Below are 15,195 nucleotides of genomic sequence, written 5' to 3' on the forward strand. Positions count from 1 at the left end.
TCCGTGTTCTTCGGGGTATTCATCTTGTACGGCGCCGACTGGCTTGGCCGCCGGCTGCTGGGGCGGCTATGGAGGCGGCGGCCCAGCAGGCGGAGGAGGAAGGAGGCCGTCTCCCTTGGCGATTCTGGTGAGCCAGTGGCATTTCTGGGTGGTATGATTTGACGGCTTCGTGCCGCTGTGGAACTTGCAGGGACCATCCAAAGTCTGCTCGTAAGAGAAGGCCGGCAACCAGTTGGACTTGCCGCCTTTCTGTCGCTTCGCCGGAGGCTGCCCCTCAGGATGTTGGTCTTCGACTATCGCAACCTGCCGACTGCTGGAAGTCGGCTGTGGGGCCTTGCGATTGTGATCATTCTGCTGCTGTCGCCGACTGGTGTCTCTAGCCGGAGTTCTGGGAGCTTGAGGGGCCACTTGGCCAGTCGCACTAACTTGAATCTCTGTCTTCATGGAGGAGTCGACTGTAGCATACTTGTCTGCTATGACCAGCAACTCGTCGAGGGTCTCTGGCTCGTCACAGAGGAGCCTATGCTTGAGGAGGGTGCCCTCTCTGCACCCGACAGTGAAGTACTCGATAGCCTGCACCTTGTGCACGCCCTCGCAGGAGTTCCGAAGCTCGCCCCATCGCGTGAGGTAGTCGCGAGTCGACTCGTCTTGGCCTTGCACGCACAAGGAGAGCTGGCGCGGCTTGGGGGCGCTTGTACGTGCTTGTGAAGTTGCGGATGAAAGCCTCGGTGAATTCGACCCAACTGTTGATGCTGCGGGGCTTCAAACTGTTCAACCATGTCCGGGTCGTGCCCTGGAGCATGAGCGGAACGTACTTCACAGCAACGCGCTTGTTGCCGTTCGCTATGTTGACGGCTGTGGTGTAGTCAACTAGCCAATCTTCCGGCTTCACGGAGCCGGTGTACTTGGGCGTGTCTCGGGGGAGCGTGAACCCTTTGGGAAAGGGCTCGTCTCGAATGCGGGGCCCGAAGCAGGGCGGGCCCAGCTCATCTTGTTCTTCCAGCGCCAGGGATCGGTGGAGTCGGTCGATCCGGAGGCGGGCGTCGTTCTCTCCGACTCCCTCTCGACGGCCGAGGCGGTCGCCGAGAGTCGGATGCTCAACGGGCGGCGGGGAGACTCGTTTTTCTCTTCGTGGTGGGGGAGGCAGGTAGTCGCCCTGCCGTTCCACTGCTCTTGGGCGGCCGTCTTGGTCGCGCTCGATGGTGATGCGAGTCCGACTGTGGCTGATAGTCGGATCCTTCTCTCTTCTTCCGCGGGCTCCGCCAGTCGGCGTCCGAGATGTCGCGCCTTGATCTCGGCGGGGAGGTAGGTCGTCATTTTGTCGTTGCGGCGCCTCCGTGCGGCAGCCGGCTTCGTTCTGTGCGGCAGCCGCTTTGAGGAGTCGCTGGACTCGCTCGGTCATCAAGCGGCGCTCTTCGCCTTCGAAGTTGTCTAGTTCGTCTGCTGCCGCCTGGGCGGCGTGGATGTTCTCCGCAGGCGTGGCATATACGGGGCGATCGGCCCCGAACAGGTTGGCGATGGCCGCGCCGCGTTGTCGGACCGCGCCTAGGCGGCTAGGCCCAGTCGGGGCTGGCGAGGTGCCCACGGCACGATCCATCTCACGTTGATAGGCCTCCGACAAGCGTCTCATGCTTGCCAGCTTCTTCGCGCCTTTGACGAGCTGAAGGCGGCGTGCCTCTAGCGTCTCGGCGTTAGCATCCTCCAGAATGGGCGCCGTCACGTCTCGCAGAGCCGCGTCGAGAGGGTCATGAGCTCCTTCACCGGAGTGCTCACCATGACTAATGACGAGCACATCCGTGATGGCGCTTCCGCCGCTCTCCTCGCGAGGGAGCGGCTCGTCGTAGATCACCACATTGGAGGGGAACGTGTCGAGCGACACGCTGTCGGAGTCGACCAGCATCGGGTCGGTGGAGCCTACAGACTCCAAGTCCACGGCAGGCTCGCCGGCGACATGGAGATGGTCGAGGAGGCCCGCGAGGAGGCTTTCGGGGCCGCCCGTGCCCGCATCGGATGCAGGCTCGTCGGAGACGCTAACCTCGCCGAGAAGGTCAGTGAGGCAGCTCGCCGCGCAGGCGTCGTCGACGCTTTGCAGCGCGTCAGGGCAAGCACCATCGGGCGTGCCGGGCTGGCTACGCTCGCGGGGGAGGAAAAGGGTTCCCGTCCAAAGCAGGTCTCCGGATGACGGTGCACCTCGCCCCACGGTGGGCGCCAAAATGTCGGGGGTTGGGTGCGACATATGCCAAAGGATGGCTTATCATGGTGGGAGTGAGTAGAACGTCGCCGGTGCCAGGAAACGGGATTAGGCGACGGCATGCACGCCGGCGAATCTTACCCAGCTTCGGGGCTCTCCGGGGAGATAACACCCCTACTGCTGCTCTACGGGGTCTCCGCATGATCACTAAGGCGTAGTGACTACAAGGTTGCTCCTAGAGCTGTATTCAGGAGGTAGAAGGAGGCAAGGCTAGCTCTCTTCCTCCTATATGATCTGGTCTAAGGCTAATGGATGCGAACCCTTTGCATGGGTGCCCCGGGGGGTTTATATAGGCCTACCCCCCGGGGGTACAACGGTAATCCGGCTGGGCGCGGGTCCCAGTCATCTGTTTCACAGGCCGCCGTCTTCTCCGCCGACTGCTGAGGCCCGCCGTCTTGCGGGCCCCGCCGGCTAGTCCGACAATTTAACCGTGATTTTGATGACGCGGGCTTGGTCACTGGGTCGTGGCAACAGTGTCGCCGTCTATCGGGCGATCACTGTCGTTACTTCCCGTCTTGTCTGGTTGATGGCGCGTGGGACCCGTGGGAGAGGCCGACCGACTCTGGGGATCCGACTCCCACGGGGCCGCCTTTGGGGCGTATCCGCCGTCTTCTATGCTCTCACTGACTGGCGGGTCCGCCGTCTCTGAGCCGTACAGGTAGGCCATCGTGGACACAATGTGCCGCACACTATGGCCGAGGTCAGGGCTGGCATGGCAACAGTGCTGGGCCACGCCGGAGATCTCCAGCGGTACGGCACACTGTAGCCATGCTGGCCCCTCGCAAGCAGGAGGTGACAGCCACACCGTGGTCGTACCCACCTCGCCTATCGCGACGAGGGTAGAGTCGTGGGCCGACTCTCCATAGCCGGCTCCTCTGGAAGTCGTCGTCCATGAGTCGGCTCATCTGAGAGTCGCCACCTGAGACTCGGCTCATCTGGGAGTCGCCATCTAAGACTCACCTCATCTGGGAATCGCTATCTGAGACTCGGCTTGTCTGGGAGTCGCCATCTGAGACTCGGCTTTGAGGGGCGCGGCCTGCCCCAATGTCTTGAAAGGTTCTGGGGCTCGGGTTAGCCTACCTGTGGCCCATTACTCCGATAATAAGACTTTCAATGAGTATATACCTTGACAAGATTTTGAAGGAGTTCAAAATGGATCACTCAAAGAAGGAGTTCTTGCCTGTATTGTAAGGTGTGAAGTTGAGTAAAAGACTCAAAACTAGACCACGGCAGAATATAAAAAGAGAATGAAAGTCATTCCCTATGCCTCAACCATATGTTCTATAAAGTATGTTATGTTGTCTACCAAACTTGTTGTGTGCCATGCCATGAGTTTGGCAAGGGGGTACAATAGTGTTCCAGGAGTAGACCACTGGACATCGGTCAAAATTATCCATAGTTTCCTTAAAAAGGACTAAGGAAATGTTTCTCGGTTATGGAGGTGATAAAGAGTTTGTTGTAAAGAGTTATGTCGATGCAAGCTTTGGCACTGATCTAGATGACTCTAAGTCTCAATCTAGATATGTATTGAACGTGGGAGCAATTAGCTAGAGTAGCTCCATGCAGAGCATTGTAGACATAGAAATTTGCAAAATACATACGGATCTGAATGTGGCAGACCCATTGACTAAACTAGGTATGAAGATACCGACAATCGAATCTCGGGCAAGTAACATAACGATGGAAGGAGAATAATGTATGTTGTCATAACGGTTCGGCCGATAAAGATCTTTGTAGAATATGTGGGAGCCAATATGAGCATCCATGTTCGGCTATTGGTTATTGACCGGAGAGGTGTCTCAGTCATGTCTACATAGTTCTCGAACCCGTAGGATCCGCATGCTTAATGTTCGATGATGATTTTGTATTATATGAGTTATGTGATTTGGTGATCGAATGTTGTTCGGAGTCCCGGATGAGATCACAGACATGACGGGAGTCCTGAAATGGTCGGGAGGTAAAGATTGATATATAGGATGATAGTATTCGGACACCGGAAGTGTTCCGGGGTGTATCGGGTACATATCGGAGTACCGGGGAGAGGGTTACCGGAACCCCCCGGGGGAATAATGGGCCATATAGGCCATATGAAGGGAGCACACCAGCCCACAAGGGGTGGCGCCCCCCTTATGGTAGGAGGCCGAATAGGAGAAGGAGGTGGGGGTTCGGCCCCCCTTTCCTTCCTCCTTCCTTCTTCCCTCTTTTCCTCCTTCGGGTAAAAGGAAAGGAGGGGGTGCGAATTGGACTAGGGAGCCCAAGTAGGATTCCTCCTACTTGGGCACCCCAAGGTTGCCTCTCTCCCCCTCCCACCTATATATACATGGGGAGGGGCGCCTAGAACACACACCAACGATTGTTAGCCGTGTGTGGCGCTCCCCTCCATATTTACACCTCCGATCATATTCACGTAGTGCTTAGGCGAAGCCCTGCGCGGATAACTTCACCATCACTATCACCGCGCCGTCGAGCTGACGGAACTCATCTACTTCCTCGACACTCTGTTGGATCAAGAGTCGAGCGACGTCATCGAGCTGAACGTGTGCAGAACTCGGAGGTGTCGTACGTTCGGTACTTGATCAGTCGGAACGAGAAGAAGTTCGACTACATTAACCACGTTGGCAAACGCTTCCGCTTTCCATCTACGAGGGTACGTGGACACACTCTCCCCCTCTCGTTGCTATGCATCTCCTAGATAGATCTTGCATGAGCGTGGGATTTTTTTATTTTTGAAATTACATGCTACATTCCCCAACAGAATGGGATCTCCTACATGCCGCTCTGTGCGGCAACTCTTTGCCGCATCGCATAGGGTGAGTCTCCCATTGCGCTGGCCATCCCACAAAGATAGCGAGCGATAGCAAAGATACACTGTAGCTAAAAGTTAATTCAAAGTCACGGGGATTCAAACCTAGAATTGAATGCTATACACGACGTGGTACTATGAGTTGAGCTGGCGGTTGTTACTGATCAGTACAAGCCCCAAAAAACGTAAAGAACCAATACGAAGACCAGATCCAAATTATTTTAGGAAATTCGGAATCAAATTTTTATTGAAAAATCGAAGTGTTCTGTGAGACGCACACAACATTTGTGAACAAAATTTTGAAAACAAAAACATTTTCTAAAAACAAGAACATTTTTTAAATTCCAAAACATTATTTGGAAACTTGAACATGTTCTTGAAATTAAAGAACAAAATTCATAGGCATGAACATTATTTGAAATTTGTAAAGTACTTCTAAAACTTGAACTTTTTTGAAACTCCTAAAAAAATAAAACGTGATTTTTTTTTAAATTTGTGAATTTTTTTTTGAAAATGAGAACATTTTTGTAGTCCCGAACATTTTTCGAAAAAAGTGAAAATTTTGAATGGAAAACATTCCGAACAATTTTAGAAAAGCAAGAACATTTTTCAAATTCTCGTACAATTTTTGAAGTTATGAACAAAATTTTAAAACATAGCCATATTTTAAATTTTTGAACGGTTTTAAATAGCATGAACAATTTTGAAATATGAACTTTTTAAAAATAAAAATATAGTTTAGAAATAAAAAAAGAAATGGAAAAGGTAAAAAGAAAGAAGAATCAGAAAAAACACAAAAAAACTTGAAAGCCATAAAGAAACAGGAAACCGGAGAAAGAAATAAAATCCAGTTCAGAAGGTTGCCAAAACCGAAATGACTGCAACCGTTAATGGGTGGGCCTGCTCACCGTATAGATCGCAGGCTCGATGCGAAAGATCGAAATTTCGACGCGGAATGCGTCAAATAGGACTCTGCTGGGTGCTGGATTATCTCACGGAGTAAGGCGTAAGCAACATGGAGCGTCTTAGGTGGCTATTTACAAATTTAAATAAACAGAACTGGCCCATTTACGAACCTAATTACGTAGATGTTCCTGCCTTTAGCATCGATTTTCACTCGACGACAGTAGTATGGTTATCCATGGATCTGGGGTAAAAAATGTTAATCATGTATTTGAAATATTTAAACATTTATATAAAAATGTTCCTACTCTACACAAAATATGTACAATGTCCTTGGAAAATATTTGAGCAAAAAGTAGATATAAAAAGGATAAGTTTTGAAAATGTTAATCATGTATAAAAAAATGTAAGCATGTATACCAAAATATACCTGTTGTACAGGGAAAAAAAGTACAACGTGTATAAAATTGTAGACATGAAAAAATATATGTTAGGAAAAATGTTAGTCTGCTATTTCGAAAATGTTAAAAGTACAACATGTATAAAACAGTGTACATGAAAAAAGTAGACATAAAAATATATTTGAGGAAATGTTAATCATGTTTTTTGAAACTGTTCACGTACTTTTGTTTGAAAATGTATATTACTATAAGAAAAATGTTCACTTGTATTTTAAAAACATTAACCATTTATTAATAAAAGTGTTCAAAACATGTATTAGTAATAAAATATACAATGTATATTTGAAAATGTTGAACATGTATAAAAAAATATTTCACATTTGGGCCAAAAATGTATGTTGTGTATTGAGAAAAGTAAACATTTGTTGAATAGAAAGAAACAAAATATCGAAGAAAGTCGATTAAAACGTAAAAAAAGTGAAAATGAAAACCGAAGAAAACGAATGTAGAAAATGAAAACAGTGAAACCCGAGAAGGAAACAAAGAAAAATATAGGAAAAAACAAAGAAAGAAAAGGATAAAACAATGAAACCCGAGAATGAAGCAAGAGTAACAAAGAAAAAAGAGTGACAAAGACAAATCTAGTGAAAATCATGAAAAAAAAGGAGAAAAAACCCGGTGAAAATACAAAGAAAAATAGAAAACTATGAAGAAAACTATGAAGTAACAAAGAAAACGAAGACAAAAACATTAAAAAACTAAAATCTGAAAAAAGACGGACCAAACAACCAATAGAGAATGAGCAAATGAGAAAGCTAGCGAACGAAAAAAAAAAAGGCGAATCAGGTTGGCCCAGAAATGACAGGAGAGTAAAAACGCTTGACGCGAGAGATGCTTCTCGCTAAGCGAGAGATGCTTCTCGCTAAGCGAGATATAGTGCTCGCGTTGTCGTATAGCAGGCGAGACAAAGCAGTGCCCCTTTTTCTGTCCAAAAATCTGCGAGAACTATATCTGGCTAAGCGAGAGTAGCGATCGTCTTACTGCATTTTTTTTTTCCACGGCTATACTGGCTGGCCTATTTAATCTGTTTTTTTTCGTTCGCTAGGGTTTTCGCTCGAAGACAATCCCTCACGGACTCACGGTTGATTTTTCTCCGCGCTTTTTTCCTTTTTATCTTCAGTTTTCTTTAGTTTTATCTTCGGTTTTCTTTGTTTCTTTATTTGTTAATACCTTTGTTTAATTTGTTTTTCCTCTGGTTTTTTGGATTTTTACTTTCTTTGTTATAGTTTAATTTTCTTTGTTTCTTTCTTTCTTTGATTTGCTTTCTTCGCTTTTCTATTAGTTTTTTTGGTTTGCGTCGTCTTTTTAACACCTCTATGCTTTCTCCGTACACATTACATTTTTTAATTGCACATATGAAACATTTTTTGATACGCGTTGGACATTTTTCAAATACATGATGCTCATTTAAAAAACATGTTTTGAACACTTTTTGAAATACACAGTAACATTTTCCAAAATATGCGCTGGTACATTTCTTTAAAGACTATAGATGTTTTTTCTCAAATACACGTGGACATTTTTTACATTGTACAATCATATTTTTGAATGTCATGAATATTCTTTTGGAACTCGAGTTTTTTTCTTGAAGATGTCACATACATATTTTAAGTGGCAGTAAATGTTTTTTTAGTCTACACAAACTATTTTTTTACATTTGCCATTTTAAAATTTCCATGAACATATTTTTTGGAACACGAGATTATTTCTTTAAAATGTCACGCACATTCTTTTGATGGTACAAAAACATTTTCTTTATATTACCCATATATTTTTTACATTTTATACAATTTGTTTTAAACAATCTCATACATTTTCTTGAAATGTGGACATTTTTCTAAAAGCTATCAACATTCTGTTTTTCAATGCTTCCAAGATATCAGTTTTAAAAAACTAATTTAAATGTTTCAAAAAAATTCTGTTTTTTGTGAGTGCTCACAAGGTATGTGTCTATAACTCCAAAAAAATTGGATCCAAATTCAAAATACGCATTGGGGAATGAAAATGATAAATCTAGCATGAACGCAGAAAGAGATAGAGAGAGAAACAAAATTAACCTCTAAATTTGTCTTTTTTCAATGTGCGTTTCATTTTTTTTTTTGGAAATGGAGGCGTGCCCCCGACCTCGCATCATGACGATGCATGCAGCCATCTTATTAAAAGTGTCAAAGTAGCACATAAACAAATAAGTATTACAGCTCGCAAGCGGAGCAAAAAAATAAAAAGAAAATTACATGCTCAAAATCCCAATCGGTATGACAATGCAAAGGACAAGCTCGTTAGACTCCGATCCTGTTATGCAACCGTCATCCGAACCGGTTGAATATAGCCCGCGCTACCATCTTCCATTGGTTGCACCCAGTAACCAAAGGCTCCTAGGAGTACGTAGGAGTGAGTAAGGACCACGTATGGATCCATGTGGGCGCTTTGAAGATGACCTGCAAGAAAGTTAAAGTATGTCGTCTGTTAAAAATCATGTCATTCCTGCAATTCCATATAGCCCACATGAGCGCACATATTTCAATCCGAATACGAGTCGCAGTAATCTGGTCAACCCTAGCTAACCACGTTTCGAACAACGATTCAATATCAACTAGAGGAGTAATGTTAAAGACTATATGGATCGTTCTCCAAAGCTGCTTGGCGAGTGGGCACTCTATGAATAAGGGTTGTATTGTTTCATCATGATTACAAAAACAACAACGTGAATTACCTACCCACCACCTCTTAAGTAAGTTATCTTTGGTGAGGATCGCTTGCTTGTGGACGAACCACATAAAAATTTTAATACGCAAGGGAACCTTAACCTTTCAAATATGTAACGATCTCGAGATTGGGCCAGAATTAATCAAATTCATATAAAAAGATTTCACCGTAAACACCCCATTTCTAGCTAACTTCCAGTGTGTCGAATCAGGTTGATCTGATAAATTGAACATCTATCAATCTCCGGACCAAATGCATCCACGCAGTCTATCGCTCACCAACTAACGCACGTCTGAACTGAATGTTCAAGGGAGTCATTTGAAATATTGTGCCTACGTAATCCTCCTTACATTGCACGATGTTATAAAGGGTGTGATATTATATGGCTAGGGGCGTCCCGCCTAACCACGTATCCTCCCAAAATCTTGTTGACATCCCATTGCCAATCAAGAATTTGACCCTACGAAAGAACAAGTCTTTCGTTCGCATGAGTCCCTTCCAGAATGGTGAGTCAGTTGGTCTCACGGTGATCTGGGCGAGCGTTTTTGACTGTAAATACTTATTACGTAGAAGATGTGCCCACATACCTTCCTGTTTTGTCTCTGACCTGTAGAGCCATTTACTCATAAGACATTTATTCTTAATTTCCAACTTCTCAATACCAATACCCCCCTGGTCCTTGGGTCGGCAAAGAATATTCCATCGTGCAAGACGGTATTTCTTCTTGGCCTCATCTGACTGCCAGAAGAAACGAGATCTAAAGAAATCAACTCTTTTCTGCACCCCTTTCGGTACCTCGAAGAAAGATAGCATGAACATCGGCATACTAGTAAGTACCGAGTTAATTAGCACTAGCCGACCTTCATACGACATTAGCTTGCTCTTCCAGCAACTAAGTTTTTTTTCAATTCGATCTTCGATGCACTTCCATTCTTTATTTGATAACTTACGGTGATGAATCGGTATGCCCAAATAACTGAAAGACAAAGAACTCAATTCACACCTAAACAATTGTCTATAAGCGTCTTGTTCTTCTTTAGCCTTTTCAAAGCAGAACAGTTCGCTCTTGTGAAAATTTATTTTTAATCCAACAATTATTCGAAGAAACATAATATGAGCTTCATATTGCGCGCTTTTGCAATGTCATGATCCATAAATAGGATAGTGCCGTCAACGCACTGTAAAATGAAGACTCCCCCATCAACTAGATGAGGGACTAGTCCTTTCACTTGACTGTGTTGCTTGGCCATGCCTATAAGAATGGTCAACATATCGGCCACTATATTAAATAGGAGAGGAGACATTGAATCCCCTTGTCTCAACCCCTTGTGTGTCTGAAAATAGCGGCCGATGTCATCGTTAACCTTGATTCCGACACTACCCTTCTGGACTTGAAAACCCACTTGGTTCCGCCAAGCCTCACTAAATCCTTTCATGCGCATTGCCTGCTGAAGGAAAGACCATTTAACTTTATCATATGCCTTCTCAAAATCCACTTTGAAGATAACTCCATCTAGCTTCTTTGAATTTGGACATGTGCGTTTCATATTTGGACATGAAATTTTCAGGGATTGTAGACACATTGCTTATGAAAATTAGGGGTTGTAGACACAATCCTCGTGAACATTCACATTTTTTCAGAACTTTTTAAAACATCTAAAATTGACCTTTTTTGAAATGACAGATTGGGCGCACGTGGGAGTTGGTCTCGCCAATACTTTTCGGTTTAGGGTGAAACTGTGCACGGTATTGCTGGCTCGTCGTGTGACATACCTACTGTACACTCTAATGGCGCGCTTGGAATCGGTGTAAATAAATACAGATGTATTTTTCTTACGGGTGTATCTTACTGGCCAGGAGCGATTTGCACGCCGAAACGAAAACGATGGCCGGTGGCCTGTAACTTTTACAAGTGTATTCAAAGTAGAAACGACATTCCAAACAGGGCCTTAGCTGGAGAAGTCAAGGCATTTTGCCGGGCGAGTCTGCAGCCTGATCGGTTCCGTGCGTGCTGATCCAGACCAATCCTAACAAGGCCTCGAAGCTCGAACGTACACGCATGCATTTCACAGTCTAGCAAGCGTGGCAGTGAAGAAGACGTGGGGATAGCTGTGACCTGAGATGATCATTCTTCTGTCGTCTTTTCGCGTCGTCTTGCGGGCAGTGAGCTGCCGCCATGCCTTGCCCTGGCCTTACACGTACGCACCGTACCCAGTGGACAAAGCAGAACAAAATGTTCTTGCGTGTATGGTGGAGTGCTGGAGTTGCGACACCGCTGGCGGCACGCAACGCCTCTTTGCGTCCGGAAATACGTTATGCATTTCCCGTTACCAATAATATCCCTATTTCCGGTCGTGCTGCTCCGGCGATACAAGGACAAGATGGAGCACTCCGGCGATCATCGCGTAAGCATCGATGGAGAGAAAATAAGTCATTTTCATCATCTAACAACACATCGATGGCGAGTCTGCAGCTATGAAGCCACGCTGTCGTACAATATGGCCAGGCACCTGTAGAACCATAAGGTCACGTTCCCCCGAAACCCAAACCAAAGGAATCATACGACAGAGAAATATGCTCCACGAGAATCTGTCGGCAGCAGCATCGTGCCGGCGGAATAGCTGCATCCGCCCTCGCCTCTGTCGCCGCAAGTCGTCGGCGCGCTGTTCCGGCAGGCGTTGTCGCCACCAGCTCATCCCGTCCACGTCCACTCATCCATCGCTTGGGCCGTGCCGATTCACGATCGTTTTCAGCTGTGCCGTCCGTAGGTCTCCCCGGTCACCGACGAGCGCCGATCAAAACACCCGAGACCCAAGCTGCTGATGCGCCACCTTCGTCCCGACTCCCGAGTACTAGCACAGTTGCTAATTAAGTGGCCAAATCATTTCGAAGCCAAGTGGTGGTTGGATCACGGGTCAGCTATTTATCTCACCGGCTGAAACTCCTAGCTGTAAAGCTTTGCTTCGGGTACTACTATTCCTAGGAGTACTGCCTACGGACAGTAGCTAGCTAATGATTCGGACTCACGGTACAGCGCCAAGACAGTCCAGGGTTTCAGCCACTTCGTAGCTGGAGCGGTAGTACCAAAAGTTATAATTAAACCTCTACTGTACTACGATCAACCTAAACAAAGCATTAGCCGCTAGTTATAGGGTACTCCAGTAGCTAGTTTTGTTGGACACAGCTCTAACGATGGCCGTGCAGCTTCAACTGTACCTGAAGCTACAGCAACCATGCGTTAATTGCCCGCTCAGGAAGCTTTTATCATCCCGTCAGTGATTTTTGCTGTTTGCCAGTGTGGTTCTTGCTCTCGTTCCACCCGTGGTTCTCGTTCCAGATGGGTTTCACTTAACCATGGCTAGCAGCATGCATGTGTGCAGGATGCCTCACCAATTATCTCACGCCATGTGCCCCCATGCGGTCCGTGCACACGCCAAGCTCATCTTGGCAGGCAGGCAGGCAGGCAGGCAGGCAGATTTCTAGCGTCCTCGCATCTCCGTCAGTTTCCATCTCCACATCAGGTTTTCCCCAAAACTGCACTCCCACAGTTCGAAAAAAAAAACAAAAACTGCACCCCCACACAAAAACGGGAACTCTGATGAGAGCCCCAGCATCCTCTCCCACATTGGGGCAGAAATCACATATCTGACCTCAGGCAGAAATCAAATCACAAACTGACCTGGTCACGAAAAATTTCACTCTGCTGACCCTTTGGTGTGGCGCCCGACAGCCGGGCGCCGCACCCTACTGTGCAGCGCCCTTCCCTTAGGCGTCGCACATCCTGCCAGCGTGGCAGCCCTGGTCCAGTTGCGGCCCCACACGCACCTGTGCAGCGCCTAAGAGCTAGGCGCCACACACCTGTAATGTGCAGCGCCTAGCTCTTGGGCGCTGCACAGTCTGTGTTCCACTTGGGCTGGCCCCACCCTCTCTCCCCTCCCACCCCCACCCCACACACCCCACCCGACCCAAACCCTTAGACTTGCGGCCCTCCTCTCTTCCCCTCTCCCCCCTCTCAAATCCTTCTCAAATCTTGCAAATCCGCCACATTGACCGTGGATTTCGAAGCCAACCCCTCCCTTAAGGTAATCTCCTCCGATCCCCTCGTTTTCATCCATAGGAATTGTCACATTTGCTCAAATCTTGCTAGTTTGGGGAAACCCTAGATTTTGATAGGATTTGGAAATTTGTGTTGAATGATGTTATATTTCTTTGCTAATTTGGGTTGTTTAGGCTTCCATAGTATGCTAGGGTTAGGGTTATGTGTGTTTGATGTTGGTGTTAGGGTTATGTTGGTGTTAGGGTTGTGGTTATTGTTATGTGGGGGTTAGGGTTATTAATTCATATATATGTTAGGGCATATGTGTGCAAATATTTTTCTTAAGTATTTACTTGATATATGTGTGTTTTTGATTATTGTAGGGATGGGGAGAACATGTGTTTATGTTCATCATGTGGATAAAGAGGCCTTTTTGAAAGGCAATGTTGAGACGGACCCGGATGAGCTTGACATGGTGTTTGAGAGTAGTCCTAGCTATGCGGAGCTTTTGAAACAAGTGAGGAAAGATTTGAATTGGATGGACCCAAGTGACGTTGTTGAGTTCGAGGGAAGGCATAATGTTGGTTTAGGAATGCACATCCGTTGGAAGACAATGCGTGTGAACTCCGAGCAACGTTGGGTTGCATACAAGGAGACGGTTGCCGAATCTCTAGACAAGGCTCTTGAGTTATTTGCCTCCAAGAAGGTTGAGTCTACTTTGAATTTAGACTTGAACCGGAACCCCTCCCCGTTGGTTGCTAGCACTCCCCCACCCATGAACCAAGATCAAATGAGTGAACCTCAATTCACGCAAGAAGATTGGCCAACATTGAGCCCGACTCCAAACAACCAAAATGAAGGTTTTGAAGAGGAGAATGATGAGTACGAGGAGGATGACAACGAAGTTGACCTCCATGACAACAATGTGGGTGATCTCGACCAATATCATGTGCAAGAGACAATGGACCAATCCATCCCTTTTTCCCGTGCATATGCATCGGACTCGGATGACGATGGTCCTGATGAAGAAGTTGATGAGGAGGGGTTCACACCGAAGGAGGCCGAAGCATTCAAGAAGGTATTCGGGCGGGATCACAAGACACCATTGTTCAAGGATCTTAGTCTCGCGGATGAAGCCGTTGTGGATGGTGGAAAATGCATATCTCTTGGAGCTAGGCCAAGTTCTCACCGTGATTTGGAAGACGGCAAGAACGGGATATATCCCGGTTGTGAGTTTCAATCCTTCTTGGAATTGAAGATGTGGCTCGACAACTACTCGGTTACACATTATCGTCCACATAAAGTGGCCAACTCGGACGTGAATGTGCGTTACACGGTCAAATGTGAAGTGCCAACATGTCCATGGATTGTGCGTGCAAGGCCATGGAAAGGAGGTCCCACTTGGCGCATAGTGAGTTGTCTACCAACTCACATGTGCCGGCACAAGAATGCGGATGGCAAGCTTGTGTACCAACAACACAGACAACTCACGTCCGAGTTCATTGCTTACAGGCTGTCCAACCAAATATCCACACTTCCAACAATGAGCATCAAGAGTGTCATTGACCTTGTGAAAGCCATCTTTCATTACAAGGTGAAGTACGGCAAGGCATGGAAGGCGAAGCAAGCCGCATTCAAGATGTTGTATGGCAATTGGGAGGAAGCATACAACCGACTCCCTAGGTTGTTGTTAGCTATGGCCGCCACAAACCCAGGCATGGTTCACGTGGTTGAGCCTCATGGGCACCAAACATTGATTCATAACGGGAGGACCGTCCGAGTATTTGGCCGTGCATTTTGGGCCTTTGAGCAATGCGTGAGGGCTTTTGAGCATTGTCGGCCCGTCATCGCCATTGATGGCACGTTCTTGACCGGACAATACAAGGGCACTTTATTGGTTGCAATAGCAAGTGATGCCAATAACCGGGTGTTGCCTTTGGCTTTCGCTTTGGTTGAGGTGGAGAACAATGATAACTGGGAGTGGTTCTTGCGTCAACTGAGAACAAGGGTATTACCTGCTGAAAGGGAAATTTGT

Source organism: Triticum aestivum, chromosome 7B (assembly GCF_018294505.1).
Source record: "Triticum aestivum cultivar Chinese Spring chromosome 7B, IWGSC CS RefSeq v2.1, whole genome shotgun sequence".
Taxonomy (NCBI): Eukaryota; Viridiplantae; Streptophyta; class Magnoliopsida; order Poales; family Poaceae; genus Triticum; species Triticum aestivum.